Genomic DNA, 21,359 nt, shown 5'->3' on the forward strand with positions numbered 1-21,359 from the left:
TAAAGAATCTGTAGCAGTCATAAATTACATCACACTTGGGGAAAACAACCACACAGTGAATATAAAAGTTGCAGGCCGGGTGAGCATTGTTTAATGGCTTCTCTGTTGTGAATAGCCATAGTATAGTAAGATTACAAATGCAGCGATATTTCCATGTTCTAAATTGTCTCTGTGGAACATCTGGTGCTGAGAATTATCCATGCTCTGTTCCTCTGACCTGTTTCATTTGATCTGCTCTAATGGGAATTTTTTTAGCCACTAAATCTAAGTTCAGGGTGTGAATCACAGCAGGGTGATGATAGATAATTGGACAGGGAACTTACCAGGGGCATGAGAGCATCAGAGATCCCATGTTCTCAAAGGAAATCAGTTTTTAAAAAAGAGAAAGTAATATTGGGAAGGAATTTTTTTTCCTGGAGAATGTAAGTAGATTTTTCAAAGAAATTATCTTTTAAAAATGAGTCAAATGTTTTAACAAACTGCTTAAGATTATGGAACCAAATAGTAAATCTTAGTATTTTCTTAACACTTAAATTAATAAGTCTTTTAAAAATACATATTAGGGAATTGAATGTGTGAAGGCTATGCCTGTCCTTCACCATGAGACACATTCTTGTGATGGAAATCACAGCACCCAGTAGCTACATTCTTACATGCATAATGGCTCTGTACAATTTTATTTTATCTTAATATCAGTACAATTTTAGAAAATAAAATTGATTAAACTGAAATTTTCCAATATTGTGGCACTGTCTTTTGGAACTATTACTTTTAAGTTTATAACTGTAATATGTAATCTCTTGATTGTGAAAAGCAGAAACAATGATTTTCTTTTTTTTTTTTGGCCCAACTGCAGAAAAGACTTTTTTTTCTCATCCATATTATCAAAGTGTATGCATTTAAAGAACATGCTTAACGTAAAAACCCTAGTAGCTCAGTCGGTAAAGAATCTGCCTGAAATTCAGGGGACCCAGGTTTGATCCTTGGGTCAGGAAGATCTCCTGGAGTAGGAAATGGAAACCCACTCTGGTAGTCTTGCTTGGAGAATTCCATGGACAGAGTAGCCTGGTGGGGTCGCTAAGTTAGCACAACTGTGGGACTAACACTTTCACTTTAAAGTAAAATGTGTATTTGTCCCGCAAAGAGCACACTCCAAGCATGGTGAGACATGAATGGTTTTTTACAGTGTGCTGATGAACTTTTTACAGCAGAGTGGACAGAAAGTACTCTCTTAGATTCATTCAACAACTTGTTCAGCCTTGGCCCTGGTCCTGATATAGTAATATTGAACCCAGCAAAATAAACAGCATATTGGAAGATATCAGAGTGCTTCACACGTGTTTCAGTTTTATTTAGTAAATATTTGTGTAACTATTTGCAATTAAAAGTTCTGATAAAGATTATTAAAAAATTAAATATTTTTAGCACTGTTAGCTATAGATTTACGATATGTATTATAATGTCAGTTAGAACTCAAAATATTTTACATAATACTATCTTACTCAATTTCATGATGTTGCCAAGTGGGAAAAAATAAACTGCCTTAAAAATGGGGAATTTCAAATGGAAATATATTTCTCTGAAATTTGCTGAATCTTGTCTAGACTAGCTAATTCCTTTCCAGTCCTTTAGCCTCCTTTCTTGTTACTAGGAGAAATAATTAACATATGGCTTAAGGGCAGAGTTTGGTAAAATAATGACCTAAAGGGTTTCATTTGGCCCAACATTTAAAATGAGTCAACAGTGTGACACAGATGTTGAAAAAAATGAATCTTACATAGTATTAACAGAAGTATCATCTCCAGATGTTCTCACAGTACTATACTATGGAAACACTAAAACGGCATTGACAAAATGATGTTTCTACAAGAGGAATGACCAAGAGGGTGGGATATTTATGTGCCTTATTATATGAACAATGGTTGATGGAACAGGACATATAAAACTCAAAAAAGCATAAATGTAAGTGGTTATAATTATGTATTCCAAATATGTATCTATATAATATCTATACTTACATCTTATCATATCTACATCTACATCTATGTCTTATGAATGGGAGAGTAGACTTACTCAACGTGGCTCCAACACAGAGAACAGGATCAGTGATTCACATGAAGACAGGTATTTCAGCTGCATAGCTAGGGTTCTCTTACCCATTAGAGGTAGTAAATGAAAAGAAGCTCTTTAACTAGAAGTGAACTGCTGTTATGTTAGTGTTCTGGCAGAAACTTAGAAATTACCAGTTAGTTCCTTTATAGTAGGTATTCATATATTGGAAAACAGGTCATGCTTGATGATCTCTACTCTCTCAATTCTAAGATTTTACTAGGTTCTTTAATAATCTTATATTCATTATTTATTTCAGGTAAGTCTATTCCATTCATTTTATTAAGCTAAGAAAAACAAAATATCTAGACAGTCATTATTTATAATAGAGACTGAATATTCAGTAAAACAATTTAGAACAACTGAAAACATGCTAAATTTGATGTATTTGTGTCTTTAAGTGTTTTTACTTCAAATCATGCCACTAAAGATTCACTTTATAGAACTATTTTTATCTCTGAGCCACTTTAGTTTTTTGTGCCAGAACTCTGAATGACTCTAAATTGGAGGTCTGGGTTGCTGCTGCTGCTGCTAAGTCGTTTCAGTCATGTCCCACTCTGTGGGACCTCATAGACGGCAGGCCACCAGGCTCCCCCATCCCTGGAATTCTCCAGGCAGGAACACTGGACTGGGTTGCCATTTCCTTCTCCAATGCATGAAAGTGAAAAACAAAAGTGAAGTCACTCAGTCATATCCGACCCCTAGTGACCCCATGGACTGCAGCCCACCAGGCTCCTCCGTCCATGGGATTTCCCAGGCAAGAGTACTGGAAGTGGGGATGCCATTGCCTTCTCTGAGGTCTGGGCTAAGTGGTTACAAATGAGAGAGCAGGAATGGGGAGGGCAGGTATTCTGACCAGGTGTGGTCTGGTTAGAATCCTGGAATGAAAGTTAGTCAGGCAAGCAATAGACTGAGCAAAATCACCAGAGAATAGGTACAAGGGCAGGGTCCCAGAGTCCTAAATCAGGAAGGAATCCTTTTGTCTCCATGAAAAAAATTTCCTTGTTGCAACCCACAAGTGGAAGCAGGAAGTGCAGGAGCAGAGGCAGCAACCCTGGGAGCTACCAGCCCATCCTGCCTCCATCAGTGCTGGCTGCCAGGTATTTGACAAATTATTTAAAACCAGGAATTCATAGGACTGCATTTTTATTCATACAATTCACAGTACCAAAGTCCTGCTGCTTTTTCCACAAGCAGCCGGACTACCCATGGTTTTCTGTGACACAGTCTTTTCCTTCAAGCATCCCAAATTGCAGTTAACAGCAGGTCTTGAGCAAAAACATTGCAGACAACTGGGATGTCAATGTGCTAAATGCTTTTAAACATTTCTAAACATGTCTAGTTCTTTTACTTGAACCTTGGGTAACTTTATCTTACATTTTATCAGTAGAGTCAATCCTGGATATCTACGGATCTGCATCTGTGGATATAACCAAAAGCAGATCAAAGATTTGGTTGAGTCCACAGATGCAGAACCTGAAGGCATGGAGAGCTGACTTATATGTAGAACCAGAGAGAAAACAGAAATCATGGGCTCAAGATGAAAGGAGATTAAGCCCTCATTTGACCCTTATTAATCAATTTTATTCACTGATATTATTTAGAATTAATCAATACTTTTTGTATAGTTTGTTTTCTCATTGGGTATCTATAGAGCTTTTTCCTCTTATTTCCTTTTTCAGTCCATCCTTTGCCATACAATTAAAGTTAATATTATAAAGGACAGATATAACTATGCCACTCTTTTGCTAAAAATCATCCATGGTTCCTCACTGCTTGGAGTCAAGTGAAGCAACACTTTTCTTCCACTTATCCCATACTTCATGTCATCTACATTTTACTCTTGTTACACAAATACAGCATGTAGGTTAACAACCCTGTGTTTATTTTGTTCATGCTATTTTCTAGTCTTGGAATACCTTTTCCCTCCGACTTTCTTCCCCAGAGGGAAGAAAGTAGAAAATCTTTCTACTCCACCTTTCTGCAGGATGCCTAACTAACATTTCATTCCATAACATATCTTATCCTTGTTAACTGAACAAAAATTTGCCTTCTCTAGGAAGCCAGAACTGACTTTAAAAGATTATTACCTCCTTCCTGTGCCTATGTCTATTCCTCTATCAGTGAATATGGTCATATTTTAGTATAATTTTGTTCCCTGTTAATCTTTCTTCCTCCCAGGATGTGAAATCCCTAAAAGTAGGGATAATGCCATTTACTTTTTTAGTTTCAATGTCTGGCACATAATACACAAAGTAACTTTTGAATGCCTACAACTTTTCAATTGTATCTTTCAATATTACCATTTCTTTGGTCCCCTTTGACTCTAAAATTCTGTGGTTTTCATTGGTACTTTGGAGATATAAATATTATTATACATAGGTTTCAGATGGAATTTGTACCAGTGAATGAAGTCTTATATATAAATGGCAAGTTAAATTGCCTTGTGGCTTGCAAAATAGGAAAAGCCAAGTCTGGAAACTACATGATTTTGGGTCAGTTTAACTTTGACTGGCTGCCAGAGTCTATGTGGCTTTTGTTAACAGGAGCTACCAGTCTTGTCCTTCTATGTAGGATCAGCTATGGCCTTTGTGGAGATATTTTGATAGGAATAACCATGAAGGCATATAAGGAGAATGGATGTACATTGTTTTGTGTGTGAGATTTTCCTCCTTGTTGCCTCCCTGACACATACTAGTGATACAAAAGCTGAGTATAAGCGTGGAAGGTATAGGAAGTCATTTGTCCCTTTTAGCAAAATGAATTCACTGTGAGTGGATATAGCATCACAGCCATATGAATGAGCTTAGCTAATGTTGACAAATGTCTGTCTGATGTTTCATAATTTCATGTATTTATTAGTATTAAAAAAAAAAAAACATTCTTGACACTAGAATAACTCTGGATAGCAGCCTGGAAATGAACGTCACCATTAAAGTAAACATCAGGAAAAGATCATCTTGTGGCAGTTGGGAGTAGCCAGGGAAAATAAGAACCATTCTGACAGTCAGCATATATACATTAAGTCTCAGACACACAGGTATTTACTCTTTCCAGCATCCACGTTCTCTCAAAACAATAGGAAGGTCATATCTGACATCAAGTGTTTCCTCTCAGCTTTTGCTTAAGCTCCAACTTATTATTTCTGGCACTTCTCTCAGTGCCCAGTGGTTAGAAGAGCATGGTTTGGCCAACAGTGACTCTGGCCAATGGGTGTAGCTGGAATCAGGCACATAGGAAAGGGTTCATCTGTTTATCACAGTAGCACCCAACACTGGGCCTGTTAACATTTCCTTTCAAGACTGTCTTGCTGAGAGTTTTGAGGTTTGATCTTTTCAGTTTTCACTGGTTTAAAATTTGTCACCAGAGGTTTTTTTTTTTTTTTTTTTTTTTAATGCAAACTTGTCCAATGGAGAGGGCAAAAGAAACCCACTCCAGTACTCTTGCCTGGAAAATCCCATGGACAGAGGAGCCTGGTGGGCTGCAGTCCATGAGGTCGCTAGGGGTCAGATATGACTGAGTGACTTCACCTTCGCTTTTCACTTTCATGCATTGGAGAAGGAAATGGCAACCCAGTCCAGTGCTCCTGCCTGGAGAATCCCAGGGACGGTGGAGCCTGGTGGGCTGCCGTCTATGGGGTCACACGGGGTCATACATGACTGAAATGACTTAGCAGCAGCAGCAGCACACTTGTCCAAATTTTCAGAAACACTGTTTGGTAAATAATTCTTCAGTTGAGGTTTCAGGTAGGAAAAAGAAATAAGATATACTTAGACTTCATGTTTCTCTTTTGTGTGATTAAGATTATTACATTTATAAACATTCTGTCATTGTGTTACTTGGAAGGAATGAGTAGTGACCTAAGAAGAAGGTCAATTTTCTTAAAAGTTTATACCAAAGCCATTCTACATTCTGCTGGATAAAAGCTTTAAAATATATTCCTTGGTTATAATCTTGACTGTATAACCCTTAATTGACAACAGATCTGTTTCTTATTGCCTAAGGACCAGCACTTTTATGAGGCCTAATATTCTCATTGATATTAAAAAAAGAGATTTATAATGGTATTTCTCATTAAATTCTACAGGAATTTGACAGGCATCTTACACTTTTGCATGAGTCTAAGAGTAAATCCTGGTGTGTTCATTTCCAACAGGATTCATCAGTGTGGCTTTTGTTCTATGAAGAGAATATAAGATTCAGAAATAAGCAGCCCAGGTTCCAAAGTGAAAGTGTTAGTCCTCAGTCATATCTGACTCTTTGCGCCCCCATGGACTGTAGCCCACCAGGCTCCTCTGTCCATGGAATTCTCCAGACAAGAATACTGGAGTGGGTAACTGTTCCCTTCTCCACGTGAATCTTCCTGACCCAGGGATCAAACCCAGGTCTCCTGCATTGCAGGCAGATTCTTTGCCATCTGAGCTACCAGAGAAGCTCTCTAGATTCAAAACATCCACCAAAGAGTTCCTGTGTCTCGCTGAGTCCCAAAATCTTACATTTCTTTTGTTAAGAATGTCCTACTTGTGCACCTTATTTTATGAAATGGAAACATTCCTAAAACAGTTAATTTAAATTAAAAAAGCAAGAACTACCATTTATTGAGCACACTCACATTCATGGCATGGTATTAGACATTCACTTTTATTACTTTATTTCATCCTTATAGCACCCTATAAGATGCTGATATTATCCACATTTAGCAAATAAGTAATGTGAGAGGCCCAGAAACTACTGATGTGACTCAAGGTCATGGAGGGAATAAAATGAAGTCCTAAAATCAGAATCTCAGTGTGCTTGACTCGAAGTCCTGTGCTTCATCTTCCGTAGCCACTGCACATTGTAATATTTCAAATATGCCTGAGAAATTGACCATTTTCAGAAAGCCTAGCCCATTTTTCCTGAATAATAACCAAAATATTTTTGTATTAAAATGTTGCTTATTTATTTTAATCATTAAAATGTTGTACACTATCACTTCATGGCAAATAGATGGGGGAAAGTGGAAACAGTGACAGATTTTATTTTGGGGGGCTCCAAAATCACAGCAGATGGTGACTGTAGCCATGAAATTAAAAGACATTTGCTCTTTGGAAGGAAAGCTATGATAAACCTAGTCAGAGTATTAAAAAGCAGAGACATCATTTTCCCAACAAAGGTCCGTGTACAAAGCTATGGTGTTTCCAGTAGTCATGCATGGATGTGAGAGTTGGACTATAAAAAAACTGAGCACCAAAGAATTGATGCTTTAAAATTGTGGTGCTTGAGAAGACTCATGGGAGTCCCTTGAATTACAAGAGATCAAACCAGTCAATCCTAAAGGAAATCAATCCTGCATATTCATTGGAAGGACTGATGCTGAAGCTGAAACTCCAACACTTTGGCCACCTGATGTGAAGTGCCAACTTACTGGAAAGGACCCTGGTGCTGGGAAAGACTGAGGGCAAGAGGAGAAGGAGTCGACAGAGGGTGAGATGGTTGGATAGCATGCATCTCAATGGGCCTGAGTTTGAGCAAACTTCAGGAGATGGTGAAGGACAGGGAAGCCTGGTGTCCTGCAGTCCATAGGGTCCCAAAAAGTCAGACACGACTTAGCAGCTGAACAACAACAACACGTTCTAACAGATAATCTGTCTCCAGTATTCCTACTGTGCTTCCAAAAGAGTTTCTTAACTGGAGATGGATGGGCTTCATAGAATCAATGACATCCTCTGCAGTTGAAGGCACACTTTACATGTATTTGCAGAAATGCATTTTCTTATGAAGACAAATGCCCATCTTTCATCATATTCCTTGAGAAAACAAGTTTAAGTGTTATTGCTCTAAATAGTTAGAAAATAGTTAGAAGAAAGATACTTCGGGAAGATTTACACTACTTCAGAGTATCCCTTTTCCTCTTGAAACAGATGGGGATTTGGGAAAGAGAAAAGAGAAACTAGTAAAAGATGTGGAAGGAATTTTAAGATTACAATAGATGACGAGACCACCCAATTTAACCTGTAAGTTCTAGACATTAGGCTTTGTTACTGTGACCAACAAAGTTAAATTTCTGTATACTTATTTGTTCATTAGAAAGTTAGTTCCATACTTCATATACAGGCAGACCTGAGTAAGCAGTAAACACTTAGTAAAAGTGCTGTGTGCAACATTCACACTCAAGGATAAGTGAGGTTCTTTACTGCCTGTAAAGAAAGAACTGGGAGGGCGGTGGCTCAGCTGTGGGCTGTGGTTTAGATCAGGACCATTCCAGCTCCACGATTCTATTGAGTGTATAGAATGAAGCTCTCAGGGCCATGAGAGCATCAATAGTGTTATGGATGTCAGTTTCTAAGACTTCAGTGTCCATATTTGATCATATTCCTAATATGAGTCAGTCTGAAGATTCACCTTCTAAGGAGACTCTCCTTTATCATCTCCCTTTTCAAAGTTATCTTTTCTACACTTTAACAAAAAGGAAAAGAGGACACAGTTTTCACTTATTCTTGCCAAGAAAGGAAGAAACAGAAATATTGCAGTTGGTAGTGAGAAAAGGAATGACCAACTATTATGGGGAATTTCTTTGAATTTAATTGTTTCCCAAGTATGTGCTTGCAATACAACTTGAGGAGAACCTAACTCAATTATTATATTACATCAAATAATTATTTTTGATAATTAGGTCATCCTGATTTTTTTTTGGCCTGTATCTGAGAAGAAATTTAGAGAATTGAAGAGTTCTACTACAGCATTATTTTTCAGCCCTATCTATCTTTTAAATAAACTTTTTACCCTAGTGTTTCCATTAAATAAAGAAAAAAAAAAGTAATAAAGTTCAGGCTGGGGTCAATCCCATTCTAGCTGTAAATAATATTTATCCTTGAACATATAAACTAATCTTAACAGCCCCATCTATTTTATAAAAAGATGCATTTCCAAATCATACATGTTTTGCATCAGAAGATGTTGTTTATAAATAATAATTATTTATATGTGTTATTTTGATCAACTGTCAACTACAAATAATAGTGGTGATAACCTAACCCAGAAAAAAATTCATTTAAAACTTAGAACCTTAAGATAATAGGAAAAAGTTAGATCTCTAATTTTAATTTTGATATATATTCTAGGACAGAAAAAAAAATGTGATGGAATATAAAAAGAATTTCAAGCTTAAAACATTATATTTGAATAAAATTCTCTGATAATATCAAAGAAAATATGAGTTCAGGAAGAAAATGGGATAATGTAAAACTTTTGTGTTTTAAAGAAGAGATTGTCTTGCATTTTTCAAGTGGTTAATAGTTGATGGGGTATCAATATTCTTAGTATAAGATTTAATTAAATGAAACAGTATTGTATAAAATGTTTATGTTTATAATACTTGATTTCTTCCTTTCTCCACAGTCAGTGGGTAGATGGTAAATTAGCAGCAAGTCTCCTAGAGGAGAAAAATATCCTGATTTGCAGTATTTTTTTCAAATTCCATACTGTAAATTTTTCTCACGTACAATACAGTTTGATACAATACAGGCTACAACACACGTCGGTTCAATCCCTGGGTCAAGGAGATTCCCTGGAGAAGGAAATGGCAACTCTCTCCAGTATTCTTGCTTGGAAAAATCCCATGGACAGAGGAACCTGGTGGGCTACAGTCCATAGGGTTGCAAGAACCCAGGTCTCCTGCACTGCAGGTGGATTCTTTACCAACTGAGCTATAAGGGAAGCCCAAAAGTCAGACACTACTTAGCAAATAGCAACAAAAAAACTACCCATGGAACTTTAAAAATAACTAGATTCTAGGGCTCTAACTCACCCTCTAAAGTTAGAATCCCCAGTGATGGCGTCAGCCAGCTTTGCTTCAGTAAGCACCATGGGTGACCCTGAGGCAGCCCGTCCAGTACTCTTGCTCCACCAGGAAGCCCTGGCCAACGTTGTTTAGCTGCTAAGTCATGTCCATCTCTTTTGTGACCTCATGGGCTCTAGCCCCATAGGCTCCTCTGTCCATAGAATTTCCCAGGCAAGAATACTGGAGTGGGTTTCCATTTCCTTCTTGAGGGGATCCTCCCAATCTAGACCCAGGGATCAAACCTGCGTCTCCTGCATTGGTAGGATTGTTTACCAGAGAAGTCCGTGGCTGCCCAACAGGATCAGGATAAGGGGAAAAGGAACTGACATGAAAGTCTTCTCTCAATTTAAGTGTACAGCAGTCAGAAAACTTCAACGAACCTAACTGTATTGTTCTCTTACTAGAGAATTTGGGTAAAGTTTTGGCCCCTTTATTACTTTCCCCACTGCACACGGCCAATCACATTAGGCAGCTATAAAAATTAAATGAAATCACATACCTGAAAGAGGTGCATAAAAGAACTATATTTTACATATAAAAAGAACACAGTGTTATTTCAAATCCAAACTGAGATCAAAGAACAACAGTACATGTCCAAGCCTACATGTGTGCTGTGAGTTCCAGGCCTAGCTATCTCTGGAACCATGCTGTGGTCATTGGCTGATTGGCAAGAGCAGAGCTTTTCTAAAGGACCATGGGGTTGAAAGGTTGTTGTTGAATCTGGTTCCATAGCTGGGACCATCTGATTTTCAGTGGGGAGGATGGTTATCTCATCCTTTTTCTTTGCTACTGATTTATTACTAAGCCATTTATCTCTATCAGTTCAGTTCAGTTCAGTTGCTCAGTCGTTTCCGACTCTGTGACCCCATGAATCGCAGCACACCAGGCCTCCCTGTCCATCACCAACTCCCAGAGTTCACTCAAACTCATGTCCATCAAGTCAGTGATGCCATCCAGCCATCTCATCTTCTTTCGTCCCCTTCTCTTCCTGCCCCCAATCCCTCCCAGCATCAGAGGCTTTTCCAATGAATCAACTCTTCGCATGAGGTGGCCAAAGTACTGGAGTTTCAGCTTTTACATCATTCCTTCCAAAGAATACCCAGGGCTGATCTCCTTCAGAATGGACTGGTTGGATCTCCTTGAAGTCCAAGGGACTCTCAAGAGTCTTCTCCAACACCACAGTTCAAAAACATCAATTCTTCGGTGCTCAGCTTTCTTCACAGTCCAACTCTCCCATCCATACATGACCACTGGAAAAACCATAGCCTTGACTAGATGGACCTTTGTTGGCAAAGTAATGTCTCTGCTTTTCAATATGCTATCTATGTTGGTCATAACTTTCCTTCCAAGGAATAAGCGTAAGCAACTGCTTTTCCCAAAACTCGAGTCTTTGAGTCAGGAGTCAGTGTTTGTCCCAAGATATACATCACATGCTTCCAAGTAAGGTCATAAAGCAGAGTAACACCTTTAAAAGCTCTAACATATTTTTTGGGGTCTTCTAAATAGTCTCTCAGATCCTCCTTGATTTTTTGTATTTCTTGATAAGAAAAAGGCTTACTAACTCTCATAGACTGATTATTTTTCCCGGTGGGTATTTTATGAAGAGGCAACAGCTTGTGTGGCTGTTCCTCAGTTTCTTCGGCTGTTTTGTGCATGTGATCTCAGGGGTAGATTGGAGAAACCTGCTTTTTTTAAATCTCTTTGTTTTTTGTCTTTCAGTGGGTACTGCAGCCATGTAGTATCACATAGGAAGACCAGGTGTGTCTTCTTTAAGCCATGAGTATCAAATCTATCTCAGTTTTTCAGGATACAGTTCAAAGGAGTGAGGCTGGAATTGTTAGCTCCCAGGAGAAAAAAAGCGACCAGCACCATCTTTTTACCAGAGGCATCCTTCCCTGCTCTAGATCGGGGTGTAGACAGACTTTACACCAAAATATTTTCTTTCCTGGTTGGACTTAGTCCGTCCCTTACAGACACAGGCATCATACTCGTCCCTCCCAGTTCTACCACCAAGATGGGGTAGGGATGCACCAGGGGTAGACCTGATGGCATCCCTGACTGACGTCCAGCTTCACCATTAAAACCTTGCTTGTCTCTGATGCCACCAGGGGTGCAATCAGAGTAACCTTCCAGAATGTCTCCCAAGCTAAGACCGGTGGGGGAAACATTCGTCACCTGAGTGCCTGTGCATGGCCCTGAGTATATTCCTGACCACAATAAGACCGATACAAACATAAAACTGAGATGTTCCTTCTAACCGTCACCATACCAGTATAAGAGCCTCCTCTGGTCCACTAAGAGCCAGTGGTACCAAAGGAAAGAACCCATTGTAGTTCCAATCTGAGTAATCTTTAACCTCAGAGATGCTCTTGGAGCTAGAGCTCCATCTAGCTTCCAAACTTCTGATTCCTAGTGAGGCTAGGTGCTTCCTGACTACCAATCCAAGTTAGGGACCTAAGTCACAGTACACAGTAACAGCATAGATCAGAAGTCCCTTGAAAGTCTATGACCAAACAGATTAGATTAGTACTTCTAATTCCCAAGGAGTTATGAAATGGTCAAAGAGACCAAAAAGTTTGACTGAGAAAGGAGAGTTCGGTCCACGTGCTTTGCCCATTTCTAGTCAGTCTCCAAAGGAGACATTGTGTGCCTCCTGGCATTGGAAGGTCAGTATAAACCCCTGATAGGTTTCTGCCATAAGCCATATGAGATCACTGCAGAACCACAGAGCAGGACTCCTCACTTGCTTCATGCAGGGCATTTCATTCATTTACACTAGCACACCATAGAGTTAGTAAAGTACAGCAGAAAACGTGTTCGCTAGGAGAACAAAGAACTAGAGCTCCAAGCATCTTTACCTTGTCCTGAAGGATCCTGGGACGAGCCCCCAAGATGAAAGGTTGTTGCTGAATGAAAAGACGTCAGGATTCTTGGACTCCAGAGGAGAAGAATTCAATCTGGGGCCAGAGACGAGGCTTGATCTCTCAGAGCTTTTGTGTAATAAAGTTTTATTAAAGTACAAAGGAGATAGAGAAAGCTTCTGACATAGGCATCAGAAGGGGGCAGTAAGAGTACCCCCCTGCTAGTCTTCAGCTGGATGATATACAGTCACTAGCAGTCTGTTAATGAAAGAAAGGAATGTCTTAAAACCCAGAATGGCACCAGGCCCCTCATCCATAAGATGTATTTTGGGATAATCTCAGCACCAGGCGATTCATCCTAGGCCATAAAACAATTGACTTGAATCATGTAGAAGAGCAGGTTACCATACAAATAGTTTCATTTACATAGATTAGGGGAACAGTATCTGAGTATAACATAATGGTTTGTCAAGTAGGTTCTGATCCATTAGGGGGAACCGACTTGAAGACAGAGTCTGGGATAAATGCATAGTACATTAACATAGCTTAAGACAAACATTTCCATAAGAAAAATGTATTGGTTAACTCAAGGTTTGAGAATAGTTAACTTCAGGTGAGACCAGGTGTCATTATGTATTTTAAGAGAATTTTAAGTATTTTAAGTATTTTAAGAGAAACCTTCTTTTAAATTGTATAGAGAAGGAAAAAAAATATCACTAGTTTGTTTCCTCCTGCTGCTTAAGAGAGATACAAATGTCTGATACTTGCAGCATATTTCCTCCATTTGGAGACCCCTGGGCTTCCTGCCTGTTACCTTCTCAAGGTCCTTTGGGTTTATTTTCCATGGGTTCTGTGCAACTCATTTAAAGGTCTTATCCTGGGCTATCCTGGGCTTTACTGGACATCCATGTTGTTCACTCACCATTTGGGACCTTAGTTTTGTGTCCTCAGTTATAATCTCTATCAAGTTATAATCTAGTCATGATGATGACTCCATTTCATTTACTATATTGTTTGAAGAGAAACATTAAATTTCAAAAAAAACCCTGCTCTCTCCTTCTCCCACTTTCTTCACTAATCTCTGATCACTAGAGTAGGTTTCTAAACATATAGTTCCATTAATTAACCCAAACACAGGATGAAAAGCTCTAAATTGTTCCTGAGAGCATGAGAATGGTTCCTCCAAGACTTGCTCAGAGTGGCCACAGCCTTAGAGAATGGGAACCTGACAAATGGATAGGGCTTTCCACTCAAATTTCTTTTCTCAATCCCAGGAGGTCCTTGAAATATAAAATGCTTACTCATAATCACTATAGGAGGTTATATCCTTATTTCAGTCAGTTCAGTTAAGTTCAGTCACTCAGTCACATCCGACTCTTTGTGACCCCATGAATTGCAGCACACCAGGCCTCCCTGTCCATCACCAACTCCCGGAGTTTACCCAAACTCACGTCCATCAAGTCAGTGATGCCATCCAGCCATCTCATCCTCTGTCGTCCCCTTTTCCTCCTGCCCCCAATCCCTCCCAGCATCAGAGTCTTTTCCAATGAGTCAACTCTTCGCATGAGGTGGCCAAAGTACTGGAGTTTCAGCTTTACCATCATTCCTTCCAAAGAACACCCAGGGATGATTTTCTTTTGAATGGACTGGTTGGATTTCCTTGCAGTCCAAGGGACTCTCAAGAGTCTTCTCCAACACCACAGTTCAAAAACATCAATTCTTTGGCACTCAACTTTCTTCACAGTCCAACTCTCACATCCATACATGACCACTGGAAAAACCATAGCCTTGACTAGACGGACCTTTGTTGGCAAAGTAATGTCTCTGCTTTTCAATATGCTATCTAGGTTGGTCATAACTTTCCTTCCAAGGAGTAAGTGTCTTTTAATTTCATGGCTGCAGTCACCATCTGCAGTGATTTTGGAGCCCCCCAAAATAAAGTCTGACACTGTTTACACTGTTTCTCCATCTATTTCCCATGAAGTGATGAGAGAGTGCACATTAAAACATTTGTGTGGGCAATTACTATTATATATTTCCTGCTGAGATGTTCCCAGGTGCTGAAAAAGTTGTTTGCTGTGAGAAAGCATAATGTTCATTTTAATGTTTAGTGTCTTTTGTCTTAATAACTCAATGTCTCACAGCATAGTATAAACATACACAAAAGCACGGCCAATAACATAATACCCATATGTTTGTGGATACAATAAAACATTACAGATTTTATTGAAGGTCTGGTTTCACTTCTCACTCCCACAGAGGGAGTGACTCTCATGAAGTTGGTTCTTCTTATGTATGATTTTATATTTTCACTATGTATATATTTCTATAAATAATATTATGAAGTAATGAATGATTTAAAGTTTTATATGCATTAATTGAGTACACCAATACGAATTTTTTCATATTGTTTAAAATATCTGTAAGTAACTGGTTTTATATAGTTTAATGTTATTTTTCTTTTTAGTTTTTTTTTTCTTTTTTTCATATAGGTAGGTATATATTTCAATGTATTTATTTTCAATTTTTTCCCAAGTTTTTCACTACTACAAGAGTTTGTAAAATGAGTATTTTTGTATACATCTCCTTGTGTTCATATGTGCAGATTCTTCTAAGTTTCATACCTAGAAATGATATTCCTTGATACAGTCAACTTTACTGTATCAAAAAGATCTTTCAATATGTTACTTTGTTACTTTCTAAAAGCCTTACAGTTCCCTTGGCATTCTGACTTTTAATCAATCTAAAATTAATTTTCAGTGTTGTGTGAGGCAAGGACCATTATTTGTTCAACTCGGAAAATAATTTGTCCTTGAAAAATGCATTAACTAGTTTATCTTTCCCCCACTGATTTTTCCCTGGTTTTGTAGTATAAGGGGTTTCCACATTCCTGGATTCTCTACTCTGTCCCATTGGTGGTCCACTTCTGTGCCAGCACCATGTGGTGTTGCCTGTTCCACTTGTGTATGAATCTTGATAACTGATAGGCAGCTCATTCTTCTTCAAAATCATCTTAGCTATTCTTTGTCTTTTATTCTTCTATTTGAATTTTATCACCAATTTTTGAAGTTTTGTCTGTATTGCTACTAGGATTTTTATTAAAATTGTGTTAAATTGTAGAACAATTTTAGGGAAAACAAAACCTTCAGGTAAATTTTCTATTGTGTAGGATTATTTTTATATCCTTCAAAATTATTTTATTATAGTTTGTGCAGTAGATGTTTGGATGTATTCCTGCGCATCTCAAGGTTATTTTGTTATTGTCATTGTCTTTTCCTCCACCATCAAAATTGATTTTACTTTTCAGCATCTGATAAACTTTTTCAATCTGAATCTTGTGCCTTAACCCTTAGTTCTTAGAGTTCTTTGTTTATTTTCCACTATGTTTTAGAAGATTTTCTTGAATTTATCTTCAAGATAATTAATCTAGTCTTGAGGGATGACTATTATAGAATTTAATCAATGGAGGAACTGAATATTTTATTTCTGTAATCATGTATTTATTTTCCAAGAAGTTGTTCTCCTTTTATAAGTGATCTTTTATATTAGCATACTTTTTTTTTTTCTTTTATAGATTGAGTATTCTCTTGTAATCCCTAAGGGTACTATTAAGAATATTTAAACATTTTCTCTGTACTCTATATTTCTTTTCCTTCATAGCTGGGTATTCTGTTTGTTGATCTTTGCTTTTCCCTTTGATTTTTCTCAGGTATCTGATATCCCTTATTTGCTGTATTTTTGCATGAAGAATTTGGCTGATTGGGGTAGGTAGAGGGTATGAATTTTCTCAGCTATTTTGAATGTATAACTGGACAAAACATTACCTCATACAATTACCAAAATAAAAAGGTTCATTCAGTACAGAATCTCATGCACTTCCTTCATCGTTTAGCTGTTTTGCCTTTTTCCCCTTCTTCAATTGCTGTCAAGACATAGAGTTGGATATTGACTAGACATGCAGAGCTTTGTAGCTACCTGAACTTGAATGAAAACTTTACCATGAATTAGCTGTGTGACCCCCAGGTCACTTGATCTCTCTGTTTCTCATTGAAATGGGGAAAGTAGCAGAATCTACCTTGTAAAGTTATGGTGAAGATTAAATGATCCAGTACGTAGAACAGGGCCTGGCACATAGTAATGCTTTATTAATGTTAGGAGTTTTCAGTAATTATATCATTATCTCAATGTTAACATAAATTAGGCCCTGATAGTCTTTTTATTGAGGTATAATTGACACACAATATATTTGTTTCAGGTATATAATACAATGATTCAGTGTTTGTATACATCATGAAATAATCTCCTGCAAGTAAGCTCAGTTAACATCATCACTGCACATAGTTGCATATTTCTTTTTTCTTGTGATGAGACCCATTATTCTTAAAAGAACAGTCTTCTGTGAAATTAAATGGATTTTTGGAACTAGGAGTTGGAATAGGAGCTTGCTCTGTCCACTCCATGCATCAACCTGGTATTGCAATACTTCCAGGAATGGTGCACCTCCTTTGGGGGAAAAGTACTGTTTTAAAAATAAGACTGAGTATTGACATTTCTACAGATAAGCTTGGAGAAGGAAATGGCAACCCATCCAGTATTCTTGCCTGGAGAATCCCATGAATAAAGAAGCCTGGTGGGCTACGGTCCATAGGGTCTCAAAGAGTCAGACACGACTGAGTGACTGAGTGCACACATGTGCGCACAAGCACACACACACACACACACACACACACACTCCTGAGAAAATTAGCTTCATGTTTTAGAGAGCAGCTCTCAGGGAATTCACCTGTATGTAAACAGTGCTGATTTGCTTAGTGGGAGAGGGGGAGGGACAACAGAGACAAAGCTGTTAGAACACCTTTTCAATTCTTTACCTTGAAATATCATTGAAATCTCTAGTAGTTTTTCTGTGTAGATTTTGACCCCTTTTTATTTATATCTATTATTTTTCTGTTCCACCAATTTGCTCTTAACCTTTCAGAAATTTTCAAACTTACCAATTTATTTCACCCTTTGTCATTTCTTTTTTTTAATATACATTTAATTATTTTAATTGGAGGTTAATTACAATATTGTATTGGTTTTGCCATATATCAAAAGAGACACAGATGTATAGAACAGTCCTTTCTCATTTCTTAATTGGAGAAGGAGATGGCAACCCATTCCAATACTCTTGTCTGGAAAATCCCATGGACAGAGGAGCCTGATAGGCTACAGTCCATAGGGTTGCAAAGAGTTGGAACACAACTGAGCAATTTCACTTTAACTTTTTCATTTCTTAATGAAGGTGTAGAGTTATCCTTTATGAAATGTTTTTATGTCATCTCAAGAATTATGTTTCAGGAAGGGAGTGAGAAAAATGTTTGTTCCATAACCTTAACTCAAATGCTGTTCTTTGGATTTTGCAAGAAAAATTGTGTGATCTTGGCTAGAGCATGTTTAATGATTCGATGGAAGGGATGCAGATTTTAGAAGGTTCAAAGGTGAGTAGTGGATGCAGATGTCACAGAGTAAGTATAGATGATTGCCTACACAGTGGTAACATTTCAAAATTAGATTATTATTTGCTATTTGACATGTGGCATGCATACCTGTACAATAAATGTAACAGAAATATTACACAATATTTCAGAGGAGCTGATAGCATAAAGGGCAGCATGTGCTTCTTAATGCTGGAAGTGCAGATCTTGAGCAGACAGTATAGATCTCAAGAGGCCAGAGGCTCTAGTTCCAACAGCTGTTCAAACACAAGTTTGTTAAGTCACTTTGAGTCAATTACTTTAGTTTTTCCAGAGTATTATTTCCTGTCCCCTACCCATCTCAGAATTGCTCTGTGAGTATTTGTAAGCAAAGCACTTAAGACTTTTTAGCTCATATATGTATGCCTGTGAAGGCTGTACATTGATAGGCCTGTAATTGCTCAGTTACCCTTTGAGAACACATTCTCTAAGTCAGGGTTTCTGAGACCATGGCTCACCTACATTAAAATTACTTTATTTCATTATTTAAAAGATTCCTAGTAGCAGCCCAAGCCTACTGAACCAGAATTTCTATGGATGAGCCTGATAATCAGCATTTTCTCAGGCCAAGGTTATCAACTAAAGAGTTGGTTAATGTAAAATAAGTTACAGCTATTTTTATGTGAAAGAACAACCACAGTTTAAAATTTTTATAATTTTTAAATCAGCATAATTAAGATGTTCTTAAGTGATAGTAAACTTTTAAGGGAAAAATTGATTTGATCTGAAGTATCTATTTTGGATGAAAATATAAATATCTGCAAACTGTCATACATTCCTTTCATCATCATTTTGGAATGTATAGCTACTACCTCAAATACAGTTTCTGAGGTAAAATTGGGTAGTTATAGGAGTCATACATGAGTTTTCTTTTTCCTTTGGATCCACTCTGCAGGAGGTCAGGGTGAGAAGGAAGTGAAGTCTCCAGGTCCTTCCATCTGTCACTGAAGACAAATGATAGGAAAGAGGGAAACTACTCCAGCCAAACAAAACTTGTAAAAGAGGCCCAGCCTTAGAAATCTCTGCGGTGATGGCCAATGTTCTAATTCATTGTAAGAAGCCTGGAGACTGGGACTCTGCAGACACACAGAGGAAATCCTGTTTACCGTCCTGGGGTCATTCCCTGGAGCCAGGTCTCTAAGAGCTTGCCACTGCAGGCTGCACCCAGAGTCGACTTGGGTACTTGATTCCCTGAGTGGTGGTCAGAGGCACAGAAATCCCTCTGCCTGGCTGACTCCCTCACTGGCTGCCAGGAGGCTCTACATACTTGGAAGTTCTATCAATCTCAATATTTAAAAAAGCAGTAAATTGAGCGTCCATATCCTTTGCTAAATATTTTCTCTGTCATATACATTATAATTTTGGTTCTAACACAATTCATTTCATGATAGCAAACAACTGCAAAAAGATCTCTTTTTTATTGAATAGGAAGTTTCTTTGAAATATTATATTTAATTTATTGTTTTTATACCTTTTGAAATCCCTCCTAGGAACAGTTTTACTTACTTTTCCTTTCTGTTTCTGTAATCAAGAGGATTAATACCATCTTGAAAGAAAAACCTTTTAAGCTAAGCCTTGTCTCTTTAGCTCTCTGTCAAAATCTTTTCAAATATGCTAATTAGGTCATTGGTATTTTTGAAATCACTATTTAATTCTGAACCAAAGCTAAACTCTACCATATATGAAACTGTTGGAGCTGCTGAAAGCGTCAGTGAGCCAGTGTACAAACAGAAGTGTAATTCTTAGCCATCCAGGAGCATCTGCATTTGGTGTTTTCCTGAGAACACATCATTGGAACCTCTAAATAGTTAAATATTTATTAAGTGTCAACTCTGATTTTAATATTTAGGACTACTATTTTTTTTTTTTTACTTTACAATATTGCATTGGTTTTGCCATACATCAACAACTCTTATCTAATCAGATACTTTATTTCAACATTTTCCCAGGAATTATTCAGAAGTACTAATGAAGAAAGCAGATATTTTCGTTCAAAGTAAAGCAGAGAGTTGAAGAGACTTAATATTTCAAAAGAACTTCCCCAGTGGGAAGTGGCTCAGTGGGTAAAGAATCCACCTGCAATGCACGAGACACAGGAGATTCGAGGTGGATCCTTAGCTTAGTAAAATCCACTGGAGGAAGAAATGGGGACCCACTCCAGTGTTCTTGCCTGGAAAATCCCATGGACAGAGAAGCCTGGTGGTCTACAGTCCGAAGGGTCACAAAGAGTTGGATGACTGAAAGATTAAGCACTCAGTAATTCAGAAAGAGTTGTTTATTTCAATGCTGAATACTAGCTTGTAACAATTAGCAAAATTTAACATCTGAATAAGTCAATCACATCTTTATTCTCATTTTCAGTAAAGGCAATAGACCTTAATGAGTATAAATAGATTAATTTTTTCCCCCAGCCTTCACTGTTCTTTCCAAACATTCATTAATGGTCTAGGTTTTATCCTCTTTCAGATAATGGACAACTAAGAGGGGGAAAAGGCACAAAATCAAATTATCAGGATGCTTGCTGAATCATAAAAATGTTTCATCTTTTTTTTGTGTGACAAATTACATTATGTATTTGATAATAATACTATTAGCATTTTAATTCTATATGTTAAAGAATCTGCCTGCCGATGCAGGAGACACAGGAGATGTGGGTTCAATCCCTGGGTTGGGAAGATTCCTTGGAGAAGGAAATGGCACCTCACTCTAGTATTCTTGCCTGGAAAATTCCACGGGCAGAGGATCCTGGTGGGCTACAGTCCATGCTGCTGCTGCTAAGTCACTTCAGTCCTGTCCGACTCTGTGCAGCCCCATAGATGGCAGCCCACCAGACTCCCCCGTCCCTGGGATTCTCCAGGCAAGAATACTAGCGTGGGTTGCCATTTCCTTCTCCAATGCATGAAAGTGAAAAGTGAAACTGAAGTCTCTCAGTTGTGTCAGACTCCTAGCGACCCCATGGACTGCAGCCTACCAGGCTGCTCCATCCATGGGATTTTCCAGGCAAGAGTACTGGAATGGGTTGCCATTGCCTTCTCTGGCTACAGTGCATGG

At 38.1% G+C, this 21,359-nt stretch overlaps 1 pseudogene; it reads left to right on the forward strand.

Annotated features, from left to right (window-relative positions):
- Window positions 1-17,139: 17,139 nt before the first annotated feature.
- Window positions 17,140-17,297, forward strand: LOC112442105 (uncharacterized; annotated as a pseudogene).
- The last annotated feature ends 4,062 nt before the right edge of the window (window positions 17,298-21,359 follow it).

Source organism: Bos taurus, chromosome 17, assembly GCF_002263795.3.
Source record: "Bos taurus isolate L1 Dominette 01449 registration number 42190680 breed Hereford chromosome 17, ARS-UCD2.0, whole genome shotgun sequence".
Classification (NCBI taxonomy): domain Eukaryota; kingdom Metazoa; phylum Chordata; class Mammalia; order Artiodactyla; family Bovidae; genus Bos; species Bos taurus.